General features: G+C 33.6%; 1 protein-coding gene across 1 annotated transcript in view; it reads right to left on the bottom strand.

Annotated features, from left to right (window-relative positions):
• LOC148279802 (uncharacterized protein CG3556-like) overlaps window positions 1–26,492 on the bottom strand; it is a 121,935-nt gene that overhangs the window by 17,671 nt on the left and 77,772 nt on the right. The window lies entirely within an intron of this gene.

Genomic DNA, 26,492 nt, shown 5'->3' with positions numbered 1-26,492 from the left:
CGGAAAAGACGGTAACACTGGACGTGGATGGCGAACATAAAAAGGTTTCGCTGGACAGGTGCAAGCCGGCGTTCCAGACAGCGGAAGAACGAGCCAGTCCAGCAGAAACGGAAACACCAACAGAACAACCGGCATACACAACGCGTAGCGGCAGGAGGGTGATACAGCGTCAGTTTTGAAAAACAGATTTCAAAACTTGGAAGGGGGCTGTGTGGCGGGTCGACAACGACGGCACGAGCCGAACATTGCCGAACGCCGACGTAGAGCGTACGAACGGGCCAAACCGACCAAGAGAAAACTACCGGATTCCGACCTCACCGCACGCGTCTTCGAGGCACAAAATTACCGCCAATTTAGATTTACCAACTTCATTTTATTTTGCCTAATATAGTTATTAGAATCCTTCTTTCAATGTGTTAGCTTCAGTAGTTTAGTTTCGTGAATAAATCTTTGTGTAAAACGTAAGTACCCTGTTTTACTTGCTCTCATTCTGTGCACCCACATAACTTTGTACATCACAAAATTAGGCCACCAACTAGGTGCCTACATAAAGGTGGTAACAACACGACTAAATTTTTCATTCTTTATTTTAATTACTTTTACAAAAAATTTTTCTTCATTTTTAATATTATTTTCATTTGTATATACTAACTACAAACTTTTGAATACTTTTTTTCCTTCTCTTTTTTGTAGTAAAAAATAGTGCATTGATAACCTTAGATATAATTATAATATAAAATATAATATGGAAACTTCACTAGTCCATTAGAGTTAAGTTTAACTGTGTAAAATATAAAACTATGTAACCGTACTGTATCTTTCCTGAATAAAAGAAAAAAAAATCAATATGTAGGTTCTACATAAAATTAAAATAAGAAAAACAGTACACATCTTTCACTAATAAGGAAGTTCAGCGGTTTTAAAAATGAGTCTCATTTTTTTAACAGACTATCAAACTAAGCATAAAAAAAAATATTTTTATGTAACGTATTAATTCATCGCTATCCTTTTTTAATGTTTTGTAATTTTGAAATTACTCCGCCCGTGACGTCGTCATCGGTGAGTTGTGCTGACATTTAAAAGTAAAACCTGCAGCTATCAAAATACACTAAACATTGACAAAAATGGCTACCCGGAAACCGAAAAACTATAATTGATTGGTTCACAAACACCTGTGACGTTTGAAAAAAAAAAAAAAAAAAACATTTTTATATTTTTTTTCATACATTTTAGATGAACATTGCCCTACAATTAAATGCTCTAATTTTTGATACGTGTTATAAAATATTTTTTATATTTAATTTCCTATAGCACTGAACTTTCTTATTGTAATATGTGAACACCTAAAATACACAATCAATGTTCGTGTCCTCGTGTTTGTCTTCGATAGACTGAATAACTACTGGACCGATTTACGTGGAAATGTTTTTTGGAAAATGACGGGCTTTGCCATGGGCATGTTTATAGCTCCTAAAATCTTCAATTTGTTAAGTATAAAAAAGTTAGGAGCGTAAATGTTTTATTCATCGTTTCCAGGGCTGCATTCGACGAGAATGCATTTATTTAAAAAAAAAGGTTTTTTTTTCGTACATAAAAAAATGTTTTTTTATTTAAAAAAACATTTATTGCTTTTTAGAGGATTTTTGGTAATACTTAAATAATATTCACTGACATTCGATACATTTTTCGAAATCGTATTACTACATGAAGTGCATCTCTGTTGACAAATGAGCATAGTTTAAAGAAAAAATAATTCTAAGTTTGAATATTTGTTTTTTTGAGTTATGGAATTTAATCATCAACAAGTACCTAGGTACCTACATACAAATGAAAAGTTGTGTGATATTTTTTAGGTTTATCCGAACGGTTTTTCCGCGCTTTCAAGACACAATCAGGCATTTTGGTTTCGAATTGAATGTCAGGCTCACGTCAAAACCCAGCTGGCGGTTAGAGAGCCACTGATATCATTGTATAAAATTATAATAAACATGGACGTAATACAAGAATATCAATTGAGGCTTGTAAATCAGGGACTAAAATTATACAATAAACTACCAGACAAAACTAAAGAAAGGACTGGAAAATCTGGAAATTAAAACTTTAAACGTATTAATTTAGCATGTCGTACCGTTTGCACTCACTACAACACTTTTTTTAAATCTCTTCCAAAATCACAGTTGCATATTCATAATAATTGACATGAAAATAAAGAAAAAAAATCAATTTGTCAAACTTTAAACTACTCTCCTGAAAAATTATTAATTATGTAATTAGCACGTTTGTCTTATATACATTCTAGACCATCGATGTAAAAAAAAAAAACATATTTTACGTTAATTATTGAGTATATATTGAGGTCAGTAGCGGTCACACATCTCAACGGGGAAAAATACGCAAGGGTTTGTCATGTTCATAATACTAGACACTCCAATAAGGATCTGATTCTACAGAGAGGAGTCAATACTTTTTTAGCTCAAAGGCAGCAATATTATATAGGCCCGAGGGTATATAACCTTATCCCAGTTTCGTGGAAATGTGGTGGGATTGCCAGGCTGAGGAAGGTGTTGACTGCATTCTTAATCCATATTGGTCGGAGGGAGTCAGAGAATTTGTTGTCCGATGTAGAAGGACGTAAGCTGGTTGCTTGTTTTACTAGTAATGACTTGGGACTTACTTGGGATATAGAGATTTTGGTATTATTTATGTTTTCTCTGGATATTCATTGTTTACCTTTAAGACTGAAAAAGCACACATTATGATAAAACTGTAAATACTTTTAAATATCATTATAAAATACATAATTTACTGCCTTAGAACGGGGAAGCTATCCCTAGTTAGGCAGTTTAGATGAACCAACAGTAAAAATAAAAAATATGTATGCTTACTTTTACTACTGAATTAATTTGTTGTATAAATAATTACTTGTATATTGCTGTAATAAATATGTAAAATAATAATATAAAAAAAAAAAAAATAATAATAATATACAGAGTAAATTAAATCTAAATCACGCCAAACTAATAATAAATACAACTATGTCAAAAAAAATCATACTAAATGGTCATAAAAAATCGATAATAAAATAAACAAAAAATAATAAAACTATGAACTCAAAATGTCAATATTACACGTTACAGGCGCAGAGAAAACTTGCCTTTGTATTTTTTAATAATAGAGAAATGCGTTTTTATGATTTCCCAAAACATTTTATTTTTTGGGTAATTTTCAACGAGTTGTGAACAATTTACTTTTATAAAATGGGAATCAAGTTAGGATAGAGTGGGATTCGAGCTTCGGACCTCTGATCCGTGACTCCACAAATCTGATCATGATGCGGCGTGATGCAGGCGTGATGCCAAGTAGACATGTGTGAAGAAAATATATATATATATTTTTTTTTACCTGTAGCCATCTAGTCAAAAATCTTCAGTATTCTGTTTCTATTTCACACTCAGAACTGTATTTTTAATCCGCCCGGGCGCGGACCAAAGCAAAAAATATAAATACAATACAATTGATAGTAACTGCCAGAAAATACATACACATAATACAAGACTAGCACAACGTGAAAGCTTGTCAGTACCGAGGTATGTTAATAAGTATGGCCAAAGAACACTTCATTACACAATTAGTAAAAATTTTAATAAGATTCCTAAGCAGATCTTTAAAAAAAATGTTGACATAACTTTTTACGAAAAAATAATTAAATGGCTCATATGTAATGAGGTTTTATATATATTTTTATTATTTTCTTTATTGAAATAAACGGCGCTTAGTGCCTTTTACATATTAGTTAAAAATACAATTAAATATATCTACATGTAAGCATAATTATAAGTAATACAGAGCATTTAAAACAATATTTAACAACAAATTTAATTAACAAATTAAGAAAGTCTAAAAAAGATAAACTATATAAAAGAATAAAATATTACCAGTTATAGAATTATCGTTAAAAAAAGATAATTTGGTATTAGAAATACTTTGAACCAGTTTAAAAAAAAACTAAGAAAACAATTTTGAATAACATTAAAGGAAAAAAAAATATACGTATTATTATTTAAAACTTATACTTAGGTAAATAGTTGCTATTTATGTATAAAAATATTTAATGATGTAAAAAAAAAAATAATGAAGAGAAAAATTTTGTACTTTTAAATTAATTCAAGAAAAGTAACGAAAATAAGATTATTATTTTGTTTAACAATCATCTATTTAATTTTTTGTAAAAAAAAATTGTGTAAAAATACGTATTCTTTTAGTTCTTAGTAATGTTTATATTACTTTTTAAAATTATATAATTTCTCTAACATTTTTCTTTGTAAAGGAAAAATAAGAAACCTGCTGACAAGCCGGTTTCGCGGTTTAGTGGGTTTAGTTATTTTTCGTTTTATATTTTTCTGTTCATGTTTACCTTCTTAAGTAAAAATAAATACAAAAAAAAATCAATTAAAAAAATATCTTTTGTGTTAAAAATGTGGTCCACGGGACAAAAATGGCGGCAACCACTTCTGATTAATTCCTGTAAGAATTTATTTCCTTTATATTCTTTATAATCCATTTTGTAGCACCTTTTTCCTTAAAAACCCGGCGAGGCATTGGAAATCGTAAGTCAACCTCTTATCGAGAGGTTTCACTTCCGGCCGTTTGTCATTTCGCCGGATACCCGGTGCTCCAAACCGTGGAATATTAAATTCTTCTCTAAAATTCATCTTGGGTCTGTTTTTATCCTCCTAAAATAGCGTTAATTATTTTATTATAATTATTTTGCGCAACAACAGGCAGTGCCGCGATTACAAACGCTATCTTCATCCGTACCTACATATCGAGACAGTATAAAGTAAAATCGATATCGTACGAAAATACGTACATTTGTGTAAAAATTTAAAGTATTTTTGTCAGTTATCTTTAATTGAACATGTTTAGAAAAACGAATTTGTACAAGTCGCGTCACGCCGCATCAACATTGCAGAGCAAAACGACTACTTGTATATCCCAGTTTCCGGTAAATTCAAAGTTGAATGTCGCGTCCTTTTACGCTGCTTCATATTTACTGACCACTGCGCGTAATCGAGTTGTGGTCCTGTGGCTAGTGTCTCGGACTCACAGACCAAGGGTCTGTGGTTTTTTTAATATTTTTTTAAATATATATTTGGACCCCTGTATTTAGTAGCCTTACGTGTCATGTACAAGGCTTAGGTACACGGAAAAAATCGTTTTTGTTTGTCTTGGAAATGGGATGTCCACTGATTTTGGTTTATTACCTTTATGAGTCCAATCACCATTGTTGCAAAGTTCAAGAACAATGGCGCGTGATAACTACTTTTAACTACAGTGTGGATATCTGTTAAGGATATCCCATCTTTCCTGTTTTCTGCTTCAAGATTATGGCGTTGCAAACTGAAAAATGGGCACTGAAATAACAGATGTTCGATACTCTGTGAAGAAATATCATCGCATGGACAATAGTCATCATTCCTTAATTTAAACCTATATAGATAACTTCTCATAGCTCCGTGTCCTGGAAAAATTTGGGTCGTTTCGAAAGTACTTTGGTGATGATGACGGAAGTTTGCTGCATCAGTCAGCGTTGGGAAAAACATTTTGGGTCTGTGGTTCGAATCCTACTCTACCCCAACTTGATTCCATTTTCTAATAGTGAGTAATAACTAAACTAAATATACAACTCGTTGAAAATGGACCTCAAAATGAAATATTGAGTGAAGAACGCAAATATTTATTTTTCTTAAAAAAAAAAGTTTCCGAAACCTCAGTTGAATGGAACACAAGATGGGTGCTTGGAGCCGCATCTAGAGTATACATATACATAAATGATCCTCATGCAAGAAAAGGAAATAGGTACATATTTCCCTAGTTCATAGTTATTTATAAATTCATTACCATAGAAATGACACTAGCTGGCAGCTGTCAATTTTTATTAATATATCCTTAAAACATTGATAAAAGTATCTGCGAATGTGCGGTACTGTGATCGACGAATTTTCAAGATTATTCCGCAGCGTAAATGACGGACGCCCGCTCACATCTCGCGGCTTGTTTGCGACTTTTTGACAAAAAACCAGACCCCGTTGATGCCCAGCCACCGTATTCACCGGACTGTTCCCAAAGATGAAGAGCACTATGAAAGGACGACGTTTTGCGACCCAAGAGGAGATAAAGACCGAATGGCTGACGGAATTGAATGCCATCCAAAAAGTTCGTTATAAAAATGTTTTGAGGATTGGAGAAATGCTGGCATACTTATATTATATTAATATTTTAAAGAGGACAATGTTAATATTGAGGAATACATAATACTTTTTTTAAATACACAAACTTCGTGCATTTTTTTTTATCAAACTGTATATACTTAAACCCGTTAATTATTTATAAGTCAAAAGTTTTACAGTGAACATTATGTAATTTGGTTTTTAATTATCTTTTTCCTTCTTATTAGAAATGTATTATTGTGATCTGTATTATTTACACATTTTTGACACTATTTTCTTAACTGTTTTATGATGTTTTTTAATATGTTTTATGTTGATAAATATGTAATTTAAATTATAATGTAACGGCACTGTGTTCCATGCACAAGGTAAAAATAAACAATAAAAATAAATTAAAAGAAATAAATGCAAGATAGTGCTTCAAAATCTGTGTTTATACATCTTCAGAATTCCAGATAAGTTCGAGCTAACTGAAAACAAATGAATTCAAATTCTAAGTACGATAATCTAATTTATGGAAGGGCATGTCGCCATTGCGGATGTTATATCCAGTCGCATCTGAATATTCTATTTCCGTTTAATTCGTTATATTATTGCGCATTGAGCTATGAATTATCCCTAAAGATAAATCCCCTGTCGCTAATAGAAGAGGTCCTTTCGGGACCTTCAAATGTTGCGCGTTTTGTTGTTAAGTATTTCTTAAAAGGGAAATACCGTCCTGTGGGATAGCGACCCTTTTTGAGACTATTTTGACCGCTTTTGGTCTTTTGAGCTAAGCTTGGAAAATGTATTTAAACGTCAGATACAAACGGTTTTTTCCAACGATATAGGATGCCCTATATTTGGTCTGAGCTATGTTAGTTTAATTTGGTCTAAGCTAGGTTAGCCAACCTGTTAGAAATTTTGATTCGTAGTTTTGAATTTTGTCAAATTAACGATAGAAGTTTTTTCACATTCATTTTTTTTAAATAAATATTTTACTGACCGACCAAAACAAGATTTTCAGCTGAAACCGAAACTGAATTTCGGCTTCTGTTCTAGTTTCGGCCAAAACCGTAACCGAAAATTACTCGATAAGTAAAAAGTTACTTCAAAACACCCAAAATTATCGATTTTATTGTTAAACCTTACGAGTTTATTAAAATAAGCGTTTTATAAAATACACAATGAAATAAAAGAAAGTTAAATTTATTTTAACAGAGAGGGAAAACATTTTTAAGAAGGGAATATGGAAGTCTAGGCATTTACAGGGCTTATAACTTGTCATTAGCTGGAAACTTCAGCCAGTCTGCAAGCATTTGCACATACTCAAACATTGTTGAATCAACTACCTGGTAAACGAAGAAGTACAGCAATTGGAAAATTGTTTTCAAACGTTGCCTAGTAGGTTATTTGGTTCAGCCGGATGAATCTCACCCACGTGATAAAGGTTTCAGCTCTTTAATTTACAAAAGTCAACAGATGGAAGAGTTGAAGAAATATGGATGCTCAAACATGGGCAGAATGGTGAATGTTGCACAATGTGCAAAGTGGCCACTTAAACCAGCCAATGACAGGTCATAAGCCCTGTAAATGCCTAGACTTCCATATTCCCTTCTCAAAAATGTTTTTCCTCGCTTTTGAAATAAATTTAGATATGAATAACTCCCTAGGGAGGAAATCCAGACAGTCTGCAAGCATTTGGACATACTTAAACATTGTTAAAAGAAATTTGTTTACTTTTAGCGCTTTTTGGTTCGTTGTCATGTTGTACATATAACTTATATGTAACAGTTCTTTACTGTACATTATAAGAACTTTAACTTATTGACTCTAAGGAATTACAAAAATATAAAGATGAAAGATCACAGAACAACTAACTTCAGTCAACAAATCACAAAATCAGTCAAGTTTTTATTTTTTATGTTCGACAGTGGCAATACAAAAAGTAATTATTTGAATGGACAACAATCCAATACCTTTTACTGTGCTAATTTTCCACCCGAGTAAAGCCGAACGTAATCCGACACATCCCGAGCCCATGTTTCGGCTGAGCCGAACTTTCAGCCAACTTTTGGCTGAGACCGAACCCGCGGCCGAAACTGGCCGAAATCAAAACTGAAAATTCGGGCGGTCACTAAAATATTTATTATTATATTTAAGGACTTAAGTAGGTACAAAAATACATGCACTCTGGCCGGTTTATTGCTCAGCCTTATCTTCCAAAAGACAGACTGGTCAATAGAAAAAAATCATGTAAAATTTTGCTTAATTATTCTTGCTTCTGTAACAATAAAAGCATCCACCCCTTTCCCGAAACTGTTCATAAAGACTTGTGTCTTTCTTCAGTTTGGCATATTAAATATTGATTTTTGAAAAAACTAACCAAGCGAAAATATTATAACAACAATATTTTGAGTTTGTCCTAATTTTTGTATAAAAGGACAGGATTCAACTCCGTGGGGAGCTGTTTTTATAAACATATTACAACAGAGACGAAGAACATTTAAGAGAAGGTAATATAGAAGTCTAGGCATCTACAGGGCTTATGACCTGTCAATGGCTGGTTTAAGTGGCCACTTTACACACTGTGTAACACTCACCATTCTGCCCATATTTGAACATCCAAATACCTTCAATTCTTTCATCTGTTGATGTTTGTGAAGTTAAAGAGCTGAAACCTTTATTTATGCGGGTGAGATTCATCTAATTGAATTATTTCACCTACATACTAGGCAACGAATGAAAATGTTATTTCTTCAATTTCTATACTTCTTCATGGACCAGGTGGATTTATCAATAAATTTATCCATAATGTACCAACATGTATTTTCACAAAAATAAAAAACCATCGCTTCACCATGCTTTTAGAAGCTAACACTATAGTGCACTAAAGAAAAAAATTAAAAGTGGGATTCGCATGTTAGTTTAATTTGTGTCCTGACGAAGAGACGGGCACGTCTCGAAACCGGTAGATAGACATAGTTAAGTCGGTAAGTGGTTACATACAATTTGACAAATATTTAGTAATATTGTTGACTTTTTGAATGATTAATAGTTAATGCTTTAAATATTAATAACACAATACCATTTATTTGAAAACAAATCAATTTTTTGAGGTTGTAGTCTGGAGTTTGAATTGCCTATTTACTTCGTATTTAAATGTTATACAAAATAAATAAATCAATAAAACTAAGAGTCTTTTTTCGTTTAAATTGTGTAGAGTAGATCTGCTGGTCTCGTTAGCATTTTCCCTCCAATCCAGACCCAGAGCGGGGAGCAATCGCCTTCGGCCGTAATAAAAATCCCTCCCAACCCCCACACCAAAAGCACAACAAACGAATATTCCGTCTCGGGAGACAGGTTATTACCAACCCTTATGCGGCGCGGCGTGAGCCCCCGGGCAAACAAACTTTGATTTAAAGAAGGCGCGTTTTTTATTACAGATCCGTTCGTTCGGCGTGCGGCGTTCGATTTCAGAATCTGAAATATTTGTCTCCAGTTGCTCACTGCTGACGAGCTGGCACCGCACGAGGCGCGTTGTGCACTTGACGCTAATCGAATTTAGGTAAAACTAGCAGGCAACGGTCGAATATGTGCGAGGGAATTTGGCCTTGTTTAATCGGTCCTGCGGGCCTCAGTTGATAAGGATTTCCGGCTCATTGAAATATCCCCTATTGGGACTCTTAATTTATTTTTTGCTGTTCGGAGCAATCTATTTATTTATTTACTAACGGACATTGAATCGGGTTGTGGTCCCGTGGCTAGTGTTGCGGACTCACGGGCCAGAGGCCCGAGGTTCAAACCCTACTCTACCCCAACTTGATTTCCATTTTCTAATAGTGAGTTATTTACAACTCGTTGAAAATGGCCACCAAAATTGAAATATATAAACGCTAATATTTATTTTTATTTTTAAAAAATTTAAAAATTATACAATTTATAGGGTTTTAATATTACAATGTAAGAATAATTAAAAACATTTTTTAAAAAAGGAAAGAAGTATTGACAAACATAAGGGACATCAAGACAAGATCTGGACTATTTATTTAGTGTTCGTTTAAACTGTTGTAAACTTAAACCAGAAAAGTCCAGATCTTGTCTTGAGTTAACAATACGATAAAGACGGGTCATTGGAAAATTAAGGGCATAGTTTGTTCTATGCTGATCGATGAACAGTACTTCATTGTTTCTCAACCTACGAGTCGGAATATGGAATTTTACTTGTCCCAGTAATGATGGAACACTATTATACCATTTAGTATGCCGAACATATATATGGAATCAATATTAGTACTACGTTATTGTAGACTAGAAATATTTAACATGGACTCTATCTCAGCATAAGAATAATTACTTCTCTCTAGTCCAAGCATCCGCGCTACTTTTCGAAGCAAGCGATGTTGGACTGATTCAATGTGATTCATGTGAGTCATATAGAATGGATACCAGACCACGGAGGCATATTCTAGAAGAGGGCGAACGTTGAGCAATAAATAGCAATCTAAATGTCAAAAAGACGAATTCGTCACTCAGAATAATGTCACCAAAAGCACACAAAGTTTACAGATATACTCGTAATATATTAAATATCTACGCAAAACGTTCGATTAGTAAGCGATTAATACTGAATAGCAAAGAATCTGTAATTAAAAATAATAAGAGTCAAGTATCGCCGATTACACGTACATGCTAGTGAATTGGAAACTTTAATCCTCATTGAATCAGCTTTGCGGTTCATTAATAAATCTGTCTTAATGGCATTATTTAATCGGCCCTACGGGTCTCAGTTGATCGGCTCTTCGAGCCATGGTTGATTAGGATCACAAATACGTTATTTTGGTTTTTCGTAATACAAAAATGACTGTAAATATAAATAAAAAATCAATATAAATAGAATTAATATTAATTTTTATAGAACCGGAGTCGTGGATATCATGGATCGTGCAGCAAAATTAAAATGGCAGTGGGCAGGACACTCGGCGAGGGAAAATGATGGCAGGTGGACACCAAGAATAATAAAGTGGAGACCGCGGGCAAATAAAAGAAGTGTTGAAAGGCCATAGAAAAGATGGGTCGATGACATTGCCTCGATAGTCGGTAAAACATGGATGATGAAAGCAGGCGAAATGAAGGAATAGAGACGTTTAAAGGACGCCTTTTTCCAGCAGTGGAGAGAATAAGGCTCAAGAAGAAGAAGAAGAAGAGGGATACAATTTTTGAGGTTGGTCTTTTCCAGAGACCAATATACGTGTAATGAGTTAGAAACTAGCTTAAATATATTTCTCTTTAAGACCGTCGAAATAAATCCGACCTTCCAGTCCTATTTAAAATTCTCAACTCACTCTTTGATGCGCCTGAACTACTGAGCTCAATAAAATTAAATATCCCAGCTAGAAACCTCAGACAAAACTAACTGTTTCATACCAATAACCATAGAACTGACTATGGTTTTCATTCCCATATGCCCAAAATTCTTAGGTCTGCCAACAAACATACCAGTCTTGATTTCTTTGATAACAAGTTGTCTTCTTTCATAGATCACTGAATCAAATTAAATTATAAACACCTCTCTCCCGCTTCCATTCCCACCAAGTCTACTAAATACCGTTGGGTCTTTCTATTTTCCTTAATAATAATTTTCTATGTGTAGATATGTCCTTAAAAATGCCCATTGGGCGTATATATAAATAAAAAAATAAATTGGCATTCATAACTCAATTTTGCTGAAAATGGTCTACTGAACACACAAGAACTAGGGCAGCGAAATGTTGTTCATTACATTAACTCATACCCACCGGAGATGGAAATTGAAAATTATCGATTACGCGATAAATACATTTTATACATGATTTCGTTCAGTCTAATCTTTAAAAAAAAATGCTTAAATTCGAGACATAAATGAAAATTATAATAAATAAATAAAAAACACGAATAAAAATATTTTTTGTTCAATAGGTGCTTATCGTCACCGTGAATTTTATATCTAACGCTTCTCGGCCGTCGCTTTTAATGTTTATCAACAAAAAGTAGAGAAATCTCACAAAAAAACTAATGATATGTCATCTCATTGCTTTTATGTATATTTCTAATTTTTTTTTAATAAAAAAACACCACGAAACAGGCCCAAAAAGCGACTTTTTAAACTGGGTCTATTTTGATCCACTTCGCCACCCGCGTAATTTTTTTTAACCATCGGGCTTTACGAGTCAATAGAGAACAAAGAAAAGTAAAGAAAATTTTCCGTAAATTTTAAGTAAAGAAAAGAATGCCTTTTGGTTCAAAGAGGTTAAAATAAAATAAAATTCCATATGTTATGTTTCTTCTTATACAATAAAAATGTACATTCCTAAAACTCCGTATAGCTTCACCACGTTGTCGTCAGAAAACTACGTTAAGAATTTAAGGTTTTTAAATGACAAGAGATACGAAACTTGTCAAAAAGAAGAGTAAATATTTTGCTAGTGACACTAACAGGGAGATATGGGAGAAATGTGACACGGGGTAAGTCGTCACATTTATTACAATATTATTACATGTTGATTCAGGCTTTGTTACGCGACGTTGAAGAATACATTGTGTTTTTTGTTGTTGAAATGGAATGTTGCGTAGGTGGAAATGTAATAAGGTTGACAGTTACAAAGAAACGCTGTCTCGCTTTTCATTATACAAACGTATCCCGTATTTTCTCCCTGGGTTATGGTACTAAAGTAATTTTTTTACATGATATAGATATTTATCATTAGCGTGTTCCTATTGAATTGTTTTTTGGATAAATTGTTTGTTATGAGAACTAGAACCACCGAAAAACCCTTTAGAGCGCCCAGTTTTATCTGCTGACTTCGGACGTTCGGTATATAATTATGATAACTATTTTTGAAAACTACAAAAGGTATTGATACAGGAAATTTCTTTCTGATGCTTTTTCTAAAACATATGAAAAATCGGATGTGTTTTGAGGTGCGCAAAACGGGACAATGAAACGTCGACTTTTTCGATTTTAGTTAGGCATAATCAGTCCGGCGTGCAGTTGTCTTTTTCGCAGGCGTCGAGTTCGAGGAGTTCAAGGCATCTGCGAGAGAGTGTCAGAAAAACAACGTTCAAATACCTATTCATCGAAGTTGTCTGACACCTCATATCCCCCTAACGTACCAATAAATTTTATTTTATTTTATAAATAGAGCAATCTCTTAATATGTCTTCATTGGAGAGACGTAGAACTGAGATGGACCTTATATGCATTTTCAAAATACTTAATGCTTTAAGTGATGTCCCATCTCTGTTGCAATCAATTTATTTTCATGTTCCCAACCGTGTCACCAGAAGTCAAAATCTGCTATTTATAAAATCTTCTAAGAGCAACTTTGGTTTTTATGCCCCAATGTCCAGAATGTGTAGATTAGTCAATTCATCACACGACTTAGAATTCTTTGGGATAGATCTTCCTGCTTTTCGTAGATCTCTTCGCGACTAAACAGTGTGGGATGAAGTTGGATTGGCATGGTTTAGCTCAAAGTTTTTGATTTTTCGTTTTTTTAAATATATTGCATACTATTATTGTTTTGCCCTTGTTTGTCTTTGCTAAATAGTTTTATGTTCTTTTTGTTCAGTTTCTTGCATTTATGTTTCTTCATGTAACTGTTGTAATTGGCTTAGGCCGTATATATATAATAAATAAATAAATATATACGCAAAAATGCCTTTTACAGAAATTATAATATAAACATATTTGGTTAAATTAACGCATACAATACTTTTTACCCAAGATTTAGATACGAAAATTGAACCTCAAAAGTATGAACACATTCAAAAGAAATTTTAAACGATAAAAAAATTAATGTAAAAATCCAATTAGATAATAAAATATTTTAAAAGATTAATATAACAAGAAAACCATAAAGCACTGTTTCATAAAAAACGCATGCAATACTTTTTACCCAGGATTTCGAAACAAAAAATAAACCTAAAAATTATAGAACACATCCAGAAGTTTAAATATATATGGCTGTATAGTCGTTGCTGTTAATCTGAAATCTGTGTCGTTGTTTATCTACACTTTTGTGTGATTTTTTTAGCTACCAGGGCTGGTATTCTGAACGGAATTGCTCTCGACGAGATCGCTCTGTAAACGTGTATTTATTACGCGTTGAAAATGCGTTTTCCACGCGCGCTTTTGCTTTCAAAATATCACCCCAAGGGTGGTGTTCCAAACGCTCTCGCGGCCTTAGAAAAAACTTTACATACAAAATACAAGAGATAAAAGCGGTTCAGAATAGCACCGCAGGATGATTTTAATTGCATACCATCATCTCTGTTAATATTGTCGGGATATAAAGTATATAACGCAACACATATTTTATTTTATTTGAGAAACAAACACTTCTACATACATATTTATAGTAAACACAAGATATATTGTATAAACCCAGAACCAATAACACATTATCTACAATATATCTACACATATCAGGGGCGAACCGTGTATAGAAGCGATTATGCGCAGCTTACGATTATATTTGACTAACCATAATAATGTTTTATTGTAACTTTATTTACAGAAAAATATATAAATAATTAACATTTATTTTAAATCATTTTCACCGTTTGTATTTTTATCCTAATATAAATTTTAATAAAGCGCGCCCAGCGCCTGCAGTGAGCCAAGAAACTATCCGATTATTCCAGCTTATTTTTCATACATATAAGCATACTATATTTTGAACGTATTAACCCCAGTGCGGGTTTTTTCTCCTAGATTAAACTTGCAGATTATACAAATTATTTGAAGATTTTTGATTTGGAAAACAGTATTTAAAACATTGTTTCTTAAGGACTATTTTTCTTTGAGATGGTACTTTTGACATAAGACAATAATTACTTTCATGCGTCATATTGAAGGACACATAGCGCTCCACGCGGCCGTTTTTAGCACTATTAATTACTAGAACAATGCGGCCAGCTGACATTTCAATTGAATACATAATATCGACTGAATTCACAGTGGTATTTTTTATTTATTTTTTAATAAATTAAATATTAAAATTATGAATAATATTTCTATATAATATAATATATCACGAAAATACATCGTTTGAGTTGATTTCACGGATGAGAGTTGTTGTATCACACAGAACCACAGAAAAATATCAATTTATAGTGAATATTACTTACATTATATTATGTACCTTCTATGTAGGGACAAATATATGATATTTTTTTATAGCTTACCTGTAAATAAAATCACCATTCGCCACTGACACATATAACATCAAACCTTGATGATGGACGCTGTAATGCGATTAGAAACATCAGAAAAGAGGTCGAACTACACACGGCATAATAACCCAAAAAAGCTCACTGTGCAGGAAGAATAGTGTTTTGTTCAATTTTACCACCTTGTGCACAGTTAAATGAAATTTGACGACTTTACCAGGAATTGAACCCTGGACCTCAATCGTGATGAATGAACGCGCCAAACGTTACAATGTGATGTAATGTAATGAATTATAAAATAGAGTAAACATTCATCATCATCAGCCGTCTCTTGTCCAATGGTGAACATAGGCCTCCCCCTTCAGTCTCCATATCTCCCTATCCCGAGCCAACCGCATCCAACCACTTCCTGCAACTCGTCTTATGTCATCAGACCACCTTGTCTGCCGAAACTTCTTCTACCTGTTCTGGGTCTCCATTCCAGGACTTTTTTGGTCTATCTAGAGTCTGTGTTTCTGGCTATATGAACATTACGACAAACGTTTCGACATTTGGTTGGAATTTTTCTTGATTTTAGGCATTTTTAAGTAGGCACATATTATTAAGTTGTGTTCAACATTTAAAAATGAACCCCAAAAGTAAATCAAAATTGTAAAGGTCATTTGAAAGAAGATTTTGTGCTCTACAAGATGTTGTGTTTGCTTTTACGTTACATATATCATTTTATTTGATTACATGCCTTCAAAATGGACAACCTTTGCGCTCCAAAATATCTTGCTGAGAATTTTATTTACCTTTCTGATGATGGTCTATCGCTTCGCTCTTCTCAGGAGTGAACACTTTCCGTTCCTCGACATAGTACACCATTGTTCAGCTATTCCTTCCGTTCAAGGTACCAGACTTTGGAATGAGTTCCCTCTTCATATAAAAAAATCACGTATTACATGTCTTTAAAATACATTTTTATTTTTTAGTTCAATTTTTTGACCAACTCTTCTTTTAATCAGTCCGTTTTTTGGTCGGCTGGAGTTCGCATGGATGAGAATACATCGTCAACCTTTCCCCTACTGTCCTAAAAACACCCTCGAGTTACGGTGCTGTGTAGTCACTACATATTAATAAAATAAGAGATTTAAAAAGGGAAAAATGAAATATTTATAGATGGCTTTAATTAAACATAATTTAATTCAAAGATGATAATATTCCAAATCTGACTTTTGAAAACATGAAAAAACCATTGGATATCGCTAACGACTCGAAACGGGCGAAACGTGCACCCGCGCCAACTTCCCGAGAGATACTAAGTACTTGAAGCTCGTATCTAGTACTGGGCTACGTGACTGAATGAGAGTATACTTTTGATGATATTAGTAATTTATCTCCGATTTCCGATAAAATGCTTTTTTGTGCCTAATGAATACTTATTAAGAAAGGTCTTTTGCGATGGTTCGGTCATGTGGAGCGAATGAATGATGAAAGAACGGCTAAAAAGATTTATGATGCGAATGTGTCTGGTTGTAGAAGTCGAGGAAGGCCGAGAAAGACATGGCATGATCAAGTACAACAAATTCTTGAAAGTGGTCATGTGAAAAGTCGGAATAATTGACGTGCGTGCATGAGAAGATGTATGAATGTGAAGGAAGCAAAGGAAGTGTGCCAGGACAGAGTGGTGTGGCGTTCTATCCTCTCTGCCTACCCCTCCGGGGAAATGGCGTGATGGTTAGTTAGTTAGTTAGTTTTGAATACTTATTATTTAAAAACAAATTATTTCAATCGATACGTAAATGTGTAATGAAGGAATACTGAAAATCTAAACCCTATATTTAATATATTTATAAAGATATTATAGTTATTAGACGCAATGTGTACTAGCTACACATCACCGGGGAGGGAGGGTAAACTAATTTGTTGGGATTTTTTTGTTACGTCATCTTGTTCTTTTCATTTAGAAAAAACGGACCTAATTTATGTTAACACCCAATACTAAAATGGCTCTATGAAAAAAAAATTTTGATATCAGGGGCAATTTAGATTTCTGGACCGAGAACACTGAGTCCGATTGTGCTTTCCGCGTCAGCTAGCAAAAGAAACGAGTAATTGTAACAGCGACAGTGAAAAACGCATTCGTTGTTACAAAAAAACCTCACACAAAAGCTCGTTACTCCTTTATGCGATGTTTGCTTTTGCAATGTAATCAGGGCACAGTGTGCAGTATGCATACTAGTTGAACGAATCAACTCAATCGTGAAGGAACCGTCTCGTGGGTGTAAGGAATTACGGGTTCACTTTGTGTTTACCACCGAAAATAGTTGTTTTAAGTACGCTTGACTTTCTTTTTAGAATACGGATACGTTACTCATCCGTGTAAAAATTACTAAAAAACTGGATAACATCATTAATATTTAAAGCGTTAACTTTGTGGTCAAACATTTTTTTATTATTTATTATTTTTTTATTTATAAATCATATAACACAAAGTATTTTACAAGTATAATACGTTGAATTACATTCCCAGGAGTTACAACAATTCAATTTGGGACATAACACATATTGAAAACCACAAAGAAACAAAGCAAGTTTAGCACCTTTATAACTAAATATAGCACAACAATATATACGCCAAAACCTTTTCTTATACAAGCAGAATAAATATAAAATAAAAAAAAACGCTTTTAATAATAAAAAAAAGTAGTGAATCTACTAAGGGAGATAAAGTCATTAACATCACATGCCATGCAGATGATGCTGCCATAGTGATGATGAGAACATATCCATCTCAGTTAGTAAACATTTACTCAATGTTATTAAATATTTGTATCTAACCTCTTAAGCTAGGGTTTCCTAGGACAGCGGTGCCCGTATTTTAACGGCCGTAGTGAACGGTGATGCAGTGGACAGCCGTCGTAAAGGTGACTAGAGTGTGGTTTTCTAGGAAAACGGTGTTATCAACACCATTTAACACCGTTTTCCTAGAAAACCACTCTCTAATCACCTTTACGACGGCTGTCCACGGCATCACCGTTCACTACGGCCGTTAAAATACGGGCACCGCTGTCCTAGGAAACCCTAGCTTTACCGACTTTTCTATGTCTACCGGTTTCAAAACGACATCAATTAAACCATCATGCAAAACCCACTAAAATCATAGCGCTGATAACACGTTACATAAAAATAAAAATTATTTTTTTTTGGCGTAGTTTATTAGTCTATCAAGAACTTCCTCATTGCATAGAAGAAAAGCGTTACAATTCTTTGGTAAGGGATTTTGGATCAACAGCAAATGCGTAACAAGACCCATTGTTTTGCTGTAAACTATAGCTAACTTCGTGATTGATGATCCTAGAATGATTTTTGTCTATAATAGGTGGCTCTATAGCTGTGGCGCCTAATTACTCTGATACCATAACTAACTTATATTTTACTATTTGTTCCACTCAATGAATGATAGAAATAAGTCTACTTGTATTACTGAGACCACTTTGTACTATTTGCGCCACTGAAAATATGACACGTGAAAAGTCGGAATAATCGACGTGCGTGCATGAGAAGATGTATGAATGTGAAGGAAGCAAAGGAAGTGTGCCAGGACAGAGTGGTGTGGCGTTCTATCCTCTCTGCCTACCCCTCCGGGGAAATGGCGTGATGGTTAGTTAGTTAGTTAAAATATGACACAAATGAGCATACTTATTTTATTAAAACCAAAGTTTTATATGCACTAAGATGTTTTTATATGTTTTGAGTAGTACTATAAGTGTACTGTGAATACCATTGATGCAGGCATAGACAAGAAACATTAGTAAATATAATCGTAAATCATAGAATTAAGAATAGTCCAGAGGGAGCGTAGAATTATATTTGAATACATCGGACTGTGTCCAATAATTCACCTACTTAAGCTAGGGTTCCCTAGGACAGCGGTGCCCGTATCTTAGCGGCCGTAGTGAACGATGATGCGATAGGTAGCCGTCGTAGCGGTGAATAGATAGTGGTTTTATTTTTTAACGGTGTTATCAACACCATTTTTATAGGAAACCACTCTCTAGTCACCGTTACAACGGCTGTCAACCGCATCACTGTTCACTACGGCCGTTAAAATACGGACACCGCTGTCCTAGGAAACCCTAGCTTTAGACACACTTTCACCGCGCGTATACGTTAAGTCGCCGGGTAATATTGCTTGATAGGAAAAAAATAATCATAACACAAATGTAAGGTAAAAAAAAAGCAATCTGTTAATTTCTCTAAAAAATTATTGTGCACGCGGAAACATTGATTGACTCAACAGATTAGATAAATAGGGTCATTTAATAAGAGTAATTAAATTTATGAACTTTGAACTTAAAATATAAAACAAATATTATTTTACACAAAAAGGATATTTTTATATCATGCTAAATAATATTAGAAGTTTTAAAGATAATGTCGTTCAAATGTCCCCCACGGCGTTGTTTAATCCGAGGTCTAATTTTCATTAGTTATTTTATTGAGTGAGAAAAAAATGGTAAAAAAATTCTACCCTGGCAACAGTAACGAAATTTCCATTTTGTTTCTTCGACAAGCTGACAGATGGTCAATTTTCAAGTCATTCATTTGCTACTTAAACATTTGTTTGTTAATTACACATGAAATGTGATGCCATCCTGTTTCTTTAAGATCCTAGCAGTATTTCTACACAAAAAGGACACAACACGGCATAGTTGAATTCAAATTCTGACTGAGCGACGTCTACAAAGAAACTAATGGGGCAAAACGTAAACCTACTCATTTATGAGTAGTTGACTTGCTTTCTGTTTGATGTGCGTATGCGGTTTCTGGTCTATTTTTAATTCTATGCGTAAAATGAACAAAAATGCAATTAATTTGCCAATCAAAACTAATAAATATTATTCGCAATGTAAGTAAACGTGAGTGTAAAACGTTGCAATAAAGAATAACTATATTACTATTATGCATTGTTGAATTATTAATAAAAAACATTTAAAATGTAATTTTTGGACCGTGTTATGTCTGAAACCGTATAAAATGGAGTCCAGTGTATTTGTATGTATGCTTTTGGTTTGAAATATATTTCTATTATTACATTACTACTTTCCCCGGTAGAGGCAGAGACAGAGGATAGAACGTTCTTCGCGTCTGTCTTAAACATCTAGCCACACATGCCCAATGTAGAAATTCTCCATGCATAATAGCACTTTAATATTTTTTTTCTCGCTACCAATATTTATGTACTTTCAAGGGTTCCGTGTGCAAAAAACTATAAGAATTACAGACTATTTAAAACTATGACTGGATAGCTCGTTTTGCCAACTAGAGGAAATAGTTTGATGCGAGCGAAGGGGGGTTGTGAGGTGACGTCACAGCGGTGCTCGTGGGGGGTCTAAATTTAGGCTTGTGTGGGCACGGCGCGCGCTCAGTTCAGTTGTGTCACCGGAACGAAATTGTCGATTTAAGTTATCGAAATGTCTACAGAAAGCTGAGAAGAAAGCTGAATTAGACGTAGATAAACACAAGCAATATGAAATTAACATTGGAAAGTAGAAAATATTGAGATATTGTGAAAATGCCGAGACTACACTTGCAAACACCACAATTGACTAAACGTTTGTACGTCAACTTAGTCCCACGATTATGCCCGGCGTTTTAAAATTAAGTTACCATCGACCAATTCCTTATTAGGTTAGCCATTTGTATTCATTATTTCGATAAATGTTATGAAAAGAGTTTTTTGAAATTATGTCCAAATGCTTGCAAACTGGCTGGATTTCCTCCCTAGGGAGTTATTCATATTTGAATTTATTGCAACACAAAAGAAAAACATTTTTGAGAAGGTAATATGGAAGTCTAGGTATTTACAGGACTTATGACCTGTCATTGGCTGGTTTAAGTGGCCACTTGACACACTGTGTAACATTCAGCATTCTGCCTATGTTAGAACATCAACTCTTCCATCTGTTGACTTTTGTGAAGTAAAAGAGCTGAAACCTTTATCATGTGGGTGAGATTCATCCGGCTTAACCAATTCACCTACTAGGCAACGCCTGAAAACAATTCTACAATTTTTATACAGACGTATGAATTTTTAAGGCGTACAGAAGAAGCTTAAACCAGTTAGTTTAATCAACAACGAAATTGGGTTTAGACAGGAAACAAATACAAAAACAATCCTGTCTATAAATATTTGGAAATATCAACATTCTTTCGGACCAAAAAAACAAAAGAATCCCCTAATAACCATAGTTACGTATGTAATTTCGTATTCAGGAAATAAAGGTCAAGAATATGTATTAAAAATACTTCCTGTGTACTTTTTAAAAATAGATTTATACACCACCAAATTATATGTATGGATTACTGTGACTAAGAGAATCAGCTAAATTTGCCATATACTTTGTAGGCTTCTGATAACTGCTAAACGATCTTATCAGTTTAATAATACCTAGCACATACTCGCATTATGATATACCACGAAATAGAAAAAAAAATCTAACCTATAATTCAGAAGAACGTGATTTTCTCTAAAATGGTGCTTAGGACCCTGTACCTCCGACGTACAGAGTTAATATGGTCCTTGGACTAAACAATCTGAAGACTACGCTAAAATATTGACGATTTGTTTCGAAAATATATTTTCCAACGATTCGATTAACAAATACATTACCCAGTTGGGTTTTATGAATATATCCCCGTATTAAACTCTGGGGATTACAGAAAAATCTGAAAAGTTAGCCTTTAAATAATTAATGACTACCGCTTAGCTGGGTTTTTTTTTGCATTGGGAAAATTTGAATTATTGGAAAATTTATTGAATTAAGTACAAACAAGAATTTAAAATATATTATTAAAAACTAGAAATAAAATAATTTTATGCTTGGTATTCTGTTTTAATTTCATTACACTAATTATTTGTTCCATGAAATTAGTCTCACCCATAGAATTAAGAATAATCCAGAAGGAGAGTAGAATTATATTTGAATCTATCGGACTGTGTCCAATAATTCCCCCACTATGCCCTACTTTCGCAGCGTAATAAAAAATTTACTCTAAAATTTTATTGTGCACGCGAAAATATTGATTGACACAACAGAGTAGATAAGTAAAGGGTAATTTAATAAGAGAAATTGAATTAATGAACTTTAAACTAAAAATATAAAACAAATTTTATTTTACATAAAACGGATATTTTTAGATCATGTTAAATAATATTTGATGTTTTGAAGATAATGTTAGTCAAATGTCCACCACAGCGTTGTTTAATCCGAAATCCAATTTTCAGTAATTCTCTCATTAGATAAGCAAAGTAGGGTAAAAAAGTTTACTACCCTGGCAACACCAACGAAATGTTAATTTTGTTTCTTCGACAATCTGACAGATGAAAAAATAATAATTTAATTTTTAAGTAATGCATTTGTTAAATACACTTTCATTTGCTTATTACACATGAAATGGGATTGCATCTTGTTTCTTTAAGATCCTAGCAGTATTTCTACACTTTAAAAGGACACAACACGGCATAGTTGGATTCAAATCAGGAGTTGCGTACTGAGCGACGTCGACAAAGAAATTAATAGGTCAAAACGTAAACCTACTAATATAAATTAGACTCATAAGAGTAGTTGAGTCGCCTTCTGTTTGATGTGCATATGCGGATTCTGGACTATTCTTAATTCTATGGTCTCACCCTTCAATGCAGCGAGAATTTCTGTTTTATTTAAATGCACTTGCATAAATCAATAAAATGAGGCGAAGGGTTCAGACTCCCCAAAACAAGAATCTAGGCAACTCAAAACAATCTGTATCATAAAGGACCCAAGATGTTTAATGAGTCGCCAAAAGAGATAAGGGATGCTGGGTCTATCGCATCGTTTCGAGGGATGGCGATGATTTTTGTTAAAATCAAACATCCATATAGGTAGAGTGTCATCGAAAAGTGTCTGGATTTTATAACAATGTTTTGTTTTTGAAATTATTCTTGTATAAATATTTTTTATTTGTTAAGGTATATCTAGGTGTTCAAATTTTATTTGTCTAACTATCGAAATAAATACATTATATTACATACAACAACTATCACTTCTACAACCGGATGGACTGCCATACGTATACTATCCTGACATACAATCCTAGATTCTTCCACATTCATACATCTTATCATACATGCTCTTAGGTTGTCTGCTTTTGACACAGCTAAACATGAGATTTTGGTACATCTGATCATGCCACGACTTTCTAGGTCGGCCTTATCCTACGTTACTATTCGTTCTCTCGCTATAATTCTTCCGTCTGTTGAGAAAAAAGTTAAGAAATATGGATGTTCAAAATTGTGAATGTTACGCAGTGTGTAAAGTGGCAGAACATAAGTTCTGTATATTCTTAGACTTCCATATTTCCTTCTCTAAAGTGTTCTGCAACTCTGTTGCGGTTTGTTAACCTTAATGACTCCCTGGTGGTGAAATCCATTATTTTGTCTACAAACCTTTGGACAAACTATATTGTAAATATTTTTATACTCACTCGTAAAAATAGCCGTTGATTTTTCATTTTCGTGGGGCTTACGTGTAAACTGCGGCCGAATTTCGTATTGTCCTAGCTTTCTGTCCTACGCGGCCGAGACTGTTCACGGGGCTGGGACAAAACAATATTGTCCTATCTATTGTGTTGTTCAAGTGTAAACAATACTTCATTAAAGTGTGCTGCTGGGGGTGCGTCGCGCAACATTATTCAGCTCGTTTTAGGATGGAGGTCTTTTATTATAATTTGTCGAAAAGCATCTCTAAATTTCTGACTCTACTTTTGGGCTGTCTTGATTAAATTAGTCAAGGATACCTACAATGAATATTTTATTCAAATTTTCATCAATTTAAAGCTGATAAGTGAATTTTCTTATGATGCTTCTTTACCGAGCTCATTCTAGTTAAGTTAACGACTTCCTGGGCCCGGATTCTTAATTACTTCAAGAAATATATTAATTAACGATCGGCTGAGCTCCCGCGAGAGGCCAGCATGAACAAACTTTAATTAGAAGCAGCGAGAAAGACGAACGCTTTAAAATGGAGAGTATAGGCCAAACATCAGCAGTACAACAATTAAAATTTACTTTTAGGGCCAATTTTTTATTAACACTTTGTATCTCGGAGCCGTGTAAACACGTGATTATATAACCACGCGCTGTGTCTCGGTCCCGTGTTTTCATGTAGTTTACCAGCGGTAAACCACGAGAAAACGGGGGACCGGGATACAAAGCACAATGAAAGAAGTGAGACCCTGTATATTAATTTATTTATACTTTTACAATGTTTGTATTTTTTTTTTAATACAAAATAATGTTTTGTCACTGGGGTGTCCCATTAAAAGTTTGACAATAAGTAAAACATGCCTTAAATGAGTTATTTAACAAAGTTAACATAATAATAACATAAAAACGTAATTAATCTAACTAACCTAATTATCATTAACATAATAAGCAATTTAAACTTAAATAATCATTAAAACATAACCAATTGTGCGAACATTGCAATGTGGCTGTTCTTTTTTTTGCCACAAATGCTAAAATACATGTCTGTCTTTATTTGTATATATGTATGTAAAACACGTAAAAGCCTAAAAGGCGTTTAAATAAATAATAATGATAATAAAGGCCAATGCTGGCAAAACTATCATACAAAATGACAGATTAAATTGTTTAAAGTAAATATAAGAAGTTTCGATTGATTTAACCCAGTATTGTCATAATTATGACACTTTTAAGAAACCCTTCACAAAGCATGAAATTTCACAAAAATGGGCTGGGCACAGGGTAAACTCTATGTGTATTCGGCCGGTGCTCAAAGTGTTAAGAACCATGTTTTCAGGAGTCTGAAAAAACCTTACGTGACACAGAGAACAAACCAAAAGATGTGCATTCTTATTAACCATTCCCTTACTGTCCTAAAAACACCCGCGAGTTACGGTGCTGTGTAGTCACTACACATAAAAAAATAAGAGATTTAAAAAGGTAAAAATGGAATATTTATAGGGAATGGCTTAAATTAACCATAATTTAATTTAAATATGATAATATTTCAAATCTAATTGCGGAAAACATGAAAAAACGTGTGTATAGCTAACGACTCGGGCAAAACGTGCAACTCCCCGAGAGCTACTGAGTAAATATATAGTACTGGACTACGTGACTGACTGCGAGTATACTTTTGATGATATTTGTAATTTATCCCCGATTTCCGATAAAATGCTTTTTTGTGCCTAATAAGTACTTATTAATTGATAACAAATTATTTCAGTCGATACGTAAATGTGTAATGGAGGAATACTGAAAATCTAAACCCAATATTTATTGTATTTATAAAGATATTCTAGTTATTAGACGCAATGTGTACTAGCTACACATCACCGGGAAGGGAGGGTTAACATAAAAATATTATTATTTAACAAACAAAATAAATATACGCTAAAAAAAAAATATATGGCAAAAAGAAATATTATCGTTCTTATAATTTACCCAAATATTTAATTTTTAGGGCCATTTTTAATGAGATGTAAATAACTCACTATTAGAAAATGCTTATAAAGTTGGGGTAGAGTGGGATTCGAACCACAGACCTTTGACCCGTGAGTCCGAGACACTAGTCACGGGACCACAACATGATTATAAAACACCAACTAATGAACTCTTAAAAAAAACTAAACAATTAAATGTTAATGAACTTTTTCAACTAGAATATTTAAAATTTAGCCAAGAGTTGGCCACTGATATCTTTGTAGACAAAGAACTAAAACATGAAATAAAAGTAATAAACATGGACATAATACAAGAATATCAGAACAATATCACATACAACATTCCAAATCGAGACTTATAAACCAGGGACTGAAATTATACAATAAACTACCAACAATATTTTGAGTTTGTCCAAATTTTTGTAGACAAGGTCTGGATTCAACTCCCTGGGGAGCTGTTTATATTAACATATTACAACAGAGATAAAGAACATTTAAGAGAAGGTAATATAGAAGTCCAGGCATCTACAGGGCTTATGACTTGTCAATGGCTGGTTTAAGCCAGTTATGGCCACG

This window comes from Micrasema longulum, unplaced genomic scaffold (assembly GCF_059751315.1).
Source record: "Micrasema longulum isolate JH-2025_06_02 unplaced genomic scaffold, ASM5975131v1 h1tg000664l, whole genome shotgun sequence".
Taxonomy (NCBI): domain Eukaryota; kingdom Metazoa; phylum Arthropoda; class Insecta; order Trichoptera; family Brachycentridae; genus Micrasema; species Micrasema longulum.
The sequence above is the reverse complement of the archived record's forward strand: the minus strand, read 5'-3'. Positions and strand labels throughout refer to the sequence as shown.